The following is a 7,994-nucleotide window of genomic DNA, read 5'->3' on the forward strand; positions in this document are numbered from 1 at the left end:
GTACATTGTGTCGTTTTCGTCCCTCGCACTGTCATGTTGGCATTTATTAAGTACTTTGAGGCGCATTTCCTCTTCATAATCTTTGTAACGCCTTCTTCCGTGCTTTCTTTTGTGTTGTCATATCGCAAACTTCTGAAAAGAACCAAAAGAAAAGAGTAAAATTAGCAGCAGATTTGATTTATCATTTAATAAATTCGGAAATAAAAGAACAAAATATGATTAAATTATCCATCAGTGAAGTAAATGACAGAATTTCTAATGCTCAATAAATTCAACAAATCATTTTACTGCTAAAACTAACTTTAGTGATAAAAACCTGGTTATGGATAAGATCGCACACCCCAAAAACCGGTGCTCAAACTGGGGCAACTTTGCACAAGGCTATCATCAGAACACTATGACATGAAAAACGATTTCTAATCAAGTACGCTAATTTGATCATATTTCCTCTGTATTCAAAGATATATTAAGGTTGAAAGACTATTGATAATGTTCAAACGAATAATAAGTTTGTAAGTGGATTTCGATGAAACAAACAACTGTTTTCAACGTTGATTCCACGTTCAGTTGAGGGCCTTGTCAAGGTGGTTAAAATGAAAGTATTGACAAAACACATCCCCAAAGCAAACGAGTACATTGTACCAGAATCAAAATCTTCTTGCTTCATCCATGACCACAATCACATTTTAGTCCATTTAGTGCAATCGTGTCTATTTGTGCAAAGCATCCCCACTCTACGGTACCTTTTTGGTCAATGAGGTGCTTGTTAAAATAATATACACGGATGTTTTGAATAAATAAAAACATTAAGCATATCTTCTATGACTTTACTTCTTTACTAAATATAATAAAACGTTTTTCTATCCTTGCATGTCAACCGTTACGCTGACAAAGTATAGCTTTATTCTTTAAATTCCATTAAAAAAGTTTCTCTTTCCCCGATTTTAATACATGCGTCTTACCTTGGATGTTGTACGAAGACCATATAATGTGTTTGTATATATATAAAGATCAAAATGCTCTGAATTGATAAATTTATAGAACACCGTCTAAACTACAGGACGCCCAACATACGTTAAAGACGGAAATAGATTTCCCTATTACTCATATAATGATATCCGTTGTGACGATGTTGTTGCGACAAAGATGGCAGAGATGTTAGTAATGACAGATAGAAAGAGTTGATAACGATGTACACACATCTTTATACGTCTTCTAATCTTGGGGATTTCCGGATATGGATTGCTTATGTTTAGACTCGGAAATTCAAGGCCTACCTTATGTTTATCCTTGTTCAGTAACTCCTCGAGTAACTGAAGCCATTGAGGACACTTTGAACCAGTTGACTGGCGTACTCTGGAAAGACATGTATTTACAAATTTGGCCAGAAAACTCGTTCTTCAAATTGCAATCGATTGAAATGACCCTCAATTTGGCAAAAACTCTCAAACCTCGGATTTCCAATGGCTGAATAAAGAAAACGAAACACAAGACTAGCAAAAAAGCACAAATAGAATTCACGAAAAGTTTCTAAACCGTGTTAAAAAATATCAACTTAAGATTTTCATTATTACTATTATCATTATTATTATTATTATTATTATTATATTATTAATTATTATTATTATTATTATTATTATTATTATTATTATTATTATTATTATTATTATTATTATTATTATTATTATTATTATTATTATTATTATTATTATTATTATTATTATATTATTATTATTATTATTATTATTATTATTATTATTATTATTATTATTATTATTATTATTATTATTATTATTATTATTCATTATTATTATTATTTATTATTATTATTATTTTTATTATTATTATTATTATTATTATTATTATTATTATTATATTATTATTATTATTATTATTTATTATTATTATTATTATATTATATTATTATTATTATTATTATTATTATTATATTATTAATTCATTATCATTATCATATCATCATCATCATCATCATCATCATCATCATCGTCAGCATAATCATCAACAACAACAAATTATTATCTTCATTATTATTATTATTATTATTATTATTTATTTTATATTATTATTATTATTATTATTATTATATATTATTAGTAGTAGTAGTAGTAGTAGTAGTAGTAGTAGTAGTAGTAGTATAGTAGTAGTAGTAGTAGTAGTAGAAGTTGTAGTAGTAGTAATAGTTGTAGCAGTAGTAGTAGTAGTAGTAGTAATAGTAGTAGTAGTAGTAGTAGTAGTAGTAGTAGTAGTAGTAGTAGTAGTAGTAGTAGTAGTAGTAATAGTAGTAGTAGTAGTAGTATTGGTATTATTATAATCATCATCATTATTATTATCATTATTATTATTATTATTATTAGTAGTAGTAGTAGTAGTAGTAGTAGTAGTAGTAGTAGTAGTAGTAGTAGTAGTAGTAGTATTTTTATTATGTTCAACTCATGTAGGTGGTATCTTTGTGTAGTATAACTGGTGTCCTGATGACCATGTTTACATTGGTACATGCTAATGAAGAGGTATGTAACTAATATCTAACTCATAATATAGTTATCAGATAGATGATATATGAACTGTTAACATTTCGCGACAAAGACTATTGTTCTTATTACAATAATCCTAATTATATAGTCTACCACTAACTATATTTGACGAAGGCAGGATCTGGCAACCCCCGAATGATGCGAGTAGTGGACAGAGAAAGTAAGACATTTAGAGACAATTCGGTTAATGAGATGGCAGAACTATTGACAGCGAGGGAGAAAAGACGACGATGACTGCATCACACTATTATATTAAAGGCATCTTATATAATTGGATTCAATAGTCTGATGTCACGTTGCCCAGCAACGGCGAGCAGCGTGGTTCTAAACAAAGACAATTGGTACTTTTTATTCTTGATGCTGGCTAGAACTTTTCATTTGTCATGTGATAATACTGTATAAAAGTCAAAACATGATCATATTTATCATGTTCTTCTCCTCTGGATACACTTATATGTTCGTCCGAGAAATATTTCATAAGGGCGTCCGCCATTGTTCCGATAGTTTAGAGCCAGTTATTAAGTTACTATGCGTCATTATGAGGGAAGTGACGTCATGACTGTTGAAGCCAATTGTAGTTACCTGATCACAGGGCCGGGGACTCATGTGGCTTATATGTCCTCATTTTAACACTATTTCTTTATATATTTAATAAGCATGCTTTATATAATGAGTACAATCTTTTTTATTTGACTGCAAGTCGTGTAAAGTGATAATATTATGGGAATTGATATCGATTTGTTCCACATCTCTTATTGTAAATTGTTATTGAATTATGTACGAGTTCATCATCGAAATTAAAATCTTCACAAAACTTCATTTGAACTCTACCTTTGTACATACATATCCAACAATTAACACGTTCTTAACACAATGACTTTAAATTCAGACATACAACTAGTACAATTTAGTCTTAGACTTATTAAAAAATTACATTTAAAAAAAAGAAAAAATACTCAAGGGATAAAAAATAATTCAAATGTTGCAACCTTTCAAATAGGTTTGTTTTACTCGTGATGGATGAGTAGTAATGTATATCGGGAATAAAGTGGTACTACTACTACTACTACTACTACTACTACTACTACTACTACTACTACTACTACTTCTACTACTACTACTACTACTACTACTACTACTACTACTACTACTACTACTACTACTACTACTACTACTACTACTACTACTAACTACTACTACTACTACTACTACTACTACTACACTACTACTATACTACTACTACTACTACTACTACTACTACTACTACTACTACTACTACTACTACTACTACAACTACTGCTACTACTAAGTAGTAGCAGTAGTAGTAATAGAAATAATAAAAGTAGTAGTAGTAGTGGTAGTAGTAGTAGTAGTAGTAGTAGTAGTAGTAGTAGTAGTAGTAGTTGTTGTTGTTGTAGTAGTAGTAGTAGTAGTAGTAGTAGTAGTAGTAGTAGTAGTAATAGTGGAAGAAGTAGTAGCAGTAGTGTCCTCATTACTCATTATCGCGGATGGCAAAAAACAATAACAAAGACCTGAGTGACGTCAACTTCATTCTATTTATAAAATGACTACCCGGCCGTTAACATCGTTGTCCCTATCGGATACAATCGCCTAACAGACGTAATTATTTATTCTACATGTTAAGTGTTGCTATCGTCGGTAAAAGTATCCTATACAGCACTTTGGGGATTTTTAGTTAATAATTGCACTATATACATGTTCAATTTTTTTTTTTTTATTGATAAGTGCAGAAATGGCAAAATTTGTTACAATAGAAAGATAGACACGAAAAGCAATGTAAATTAAATTAAATTGAGCTTTTATATAGCGCAATATCCATTAAATGTGCTCAAAGCGCTTTACAAGGGGTCCCTGGCCAACAGCAACATTTATTATTTGGGACGGGACATGACGCCTGTTAGGCGATATTACAATTTTTTCGGACAGAGACATCGCTGTTAACGGTCAGGTACTCATTTTACACCTGAGAACGGTGAGAGAATGTGAGTAAAGAGCCTTCTTCAAGGACTCAACTATGCGCTGAGCGAGGCTCGAACCCAGGACCTTCCGATCCGAAAGCGAATGTTATATCACTAGACCACACAGCCGCACATGTAAAAGAGAGTTGACTTTTAAATCTCCGTTTATAATGGGTTGGACTCAAACGACAGAGGATAGTAATTGTATAGTCCAAAAATTAATTGCAATGGCTATTGACTTACGAGGATTTGAACTCTTCAGTTACTAGTTTCATTTATTTTATTTTTTTGGGCGGGGGGGTAGGCAGGGGAGGGGGGGGGGTGAGGGGGGGGGGGGCAATGCTCCATTGTACTTTTTTCAAATATTATTATTTTTGGTCTCTTTCTCTAATGGTTAGTGGATTTTGTTTGGTTCATGACTCGGTAACAAAGAGCTGCATAAATCATGATATCACCAATAAACTAGTGGGACTATAATGGTGTAGGATAGACTGGAATTGAGTTGTAGCAAACGCTGATCACGATACACAATATTGCTGTACACTGACGAAACTCATTTTCAAAATTTAGCAAGAAAACGTTTGTTTCGCACATGCCTGCACACCTTTGAAGTCTTTGAAAAGGTTTTCGTTCTATTATTATTATTATTATTATTATTATTATTATTATTATTATTATTATTATTATTATTATTATTATTTTATTATTATTATTATTTATTAGTAGTATAGTAGTAGTAGTAGTAGTAGTAGTAGTAGTAGTAGTAGTAGTAATAGTAGTAGTAGCAGTAGTAGTAGTAGTAGTAGTAGTAGTAGTAGTAGTAGTAGTAGTAGTAGTAATAATGGTAGTGAAATCTTTTTTGGCTAATATGTAAAATGACACTTATAAGTAAACATATGACTTACTTTCACCTCTCCATCTCCCGCTAGTTTTGTTTATAATCTTTGAGTTTGTTTACTAATTTTTTGTGGTAGTTATTTCAGATTTTTTTTTTTGGGGGGGGGGGGGGGGGACGGATACGACAGTAAAGAAGCTAAAATCGTAATGAGAGTCCTAATGACAAAATTATATGTCTTTGAAAAGAGCACAGGGTGTCACACACTCTTATAGTTGTAGCCCTGGTTTGATTCTTTGCTAATTTTTCAAAAGATAAAGAATGCTATGATTATGGCGAGATAGTAATTTCTAATAATAAATACGATAAATAAAGAGCAATTAACCCTCCATTTTCCGATCATCATTGTTCTGAGAGACTCAATTTGAAGAGCCTAGGGCTTATAAAGTACTTAATTCACAGGAGGTTAAAACGTGGATTAGGCTTAATAGAGTATACAGAAAAAAATAGAATAGGATTGTGATTGGGGACTTAGAAGATGTTTGTCATGAAAGTAATTGGTGAGCGAACTGAGGTAATTATGCTGTTTTAGTTTATCACTAAAAACCATGACAGTGTGAAAAGTACTTTTAGTACTTGGGTATTCGTTTAGAGTTAAATTTTAAATCACGCCATCTACGCTTTTGCAAAAAGTACAAAAGAATTCGAAGCCATCATAACGGCCTTGCCAATGTCATTTTTCAACTATATCGATACCAGTACCCAGCATGGCAGATTTGACTCGTGTTTTTTCATGTTACTTCTTTTTCCACAATTGTGTATTTATTTATGGTCTTTTCATGATGTTTCCAGATTAATAAATATCATGGTAAACACATGATGAGTAAATGGAGATTTTACTCTGCTAAACAGCTCACATAACAATGGTTGATGTTTTTAATGTTTGGACAGGTCCTTTTAATAATTCAGGACTATAATTAAGGTTTAATCGAATACCTTTGGTGGTAACCGATACTGGATTTCCTTTATCAATGAACTATATATTAATCCCAGTTAATTAATCCATTCTCTCTCGAAACATTGATGTAACTTAGCCAAATATAAGCCTATGTCTCGCGAGGCTCTTTTGTTTGTTATCATATAAGTCGCTTTCGCTAGTGCTCTCTCTATTTATGTCCAAGCCGCTTGATCTACCAGTCATAATATTATAATTATGAAGAAAATACTCAATCGTTTACGATTTGAAAGCCTTTCTCCTGAACATTAAAAAAAATCTGAACATTTTCATACAGAAACAGTTGTAAAATGTTGTGTACGCACAACCATTTAAAAAGACTAATCAAGAGTTGGTGATCCATAATTTTTAAGCCTATCTTCAATGTCATGTTATTTTTGACCCATTTTAATGAACTTGAAAACTATGATCTGTATCCGTGACACCTACAAACAAAAGCAGAAAATGTCAATGATATCGTAGAGCTAGTCTAATACTATTTCAATATTTGTGCTATCTAAAGAAAAAAATAGAACTTGAGAGAATATGTGTCCGGTTTGATAGGTATGCATGAAACAAGACAATGAAGAGAGTTTCAGTTTCTAATCTCTCTCCAGCTTCTCAATTTACATACAAACGTTTAAATAATGCCATGTTTGCTTCTATTGAATAATTGCACAGAAATATAAAAAGTATTTATTGATCTACGGTCTAAGTGGACATTGATAGAGCTGGCTTCAGCTATCTAGTATGATTCTTGTTTTCAATTTATTGAATTCTTCCGGGCTGTTAATCCTCTTACTCTACTCCACTGTTGCAAATAGACGCCAAGCCCCCGCCCCCCCCCCCCCCCCCCCCGTCTAGTGTTTTTGAAGGAATTTTTGCTTACCCCCCCCCCCCCCCCGCCCCCATTGCCCTTCTATCAAATTTCCGCTCACGAAATGTGCCAGTGAAAATTCACCAAAAGGGAAAACAAAACAAAGAAGTGAAAAGAATTAATTAAAAAGGCACAAAAGCATCTCGACTCGCCTAAATTAGAAAATGGCCGAAATGCGCATTCTCTCCCCCCCCCCCCCCCCCCCCCCCCCCCCCCCCCCCCCTCCCCCTTCTATGATCGGCCAAATTTCGCATCACGCCCCCCCCCCCCCCCCCTCCACCCCGTTCTATTGAAGTTTTTACTACGTTGGTGGTAATTGTGCCTAATATTTTGACTAATTTGACTACGTTATTTGATACACTGAAGTATGGTGATTAAATATATTATATTCGTTATTATCCTTATCGATGTTGTTTCCTTTTCGAGTTTGTTCCATCTGTTTCTGCAAATTGAAGTAGTATAATATGAACGTCTGAATCGTTTTTGTTTGACACCAAGGTTTGAGAGGACTTTTGACACCTTGCCTCAATATAGATGAATTGGAAATTGAAAACCAAAGTTAAAGTCAATTTTGGACAATTAAAGTACATCATCATCATCATCATTATTATTATTATTATTATTATTATTATTATTATTATTATTATTATTATTATTATTATTATTATTATTATTATCATTATTATTACAATCGTTGTTGTTTATATTGTTATTATTGTTATCATTGTTATCATTCTGAGTGGGGTTTCCGACCTCC

This window comes from Berghia stephanieae, chromosome 4 (assembly GCF_034508935.2).
Source record: "Berghia stephanieae isolate SIO BIC M18660-M18661 chromosome 4, UCSD_Bste_1.3, whole genome shotgun sequence".
Classification (NCBI taxonomy): domain Eukaryota; kingdom Metazoa; phylum Mollusca; class Gastropoda; order Nudibranchia; family Aeolidiidae; genus Berghia; species Berghia stephanieae.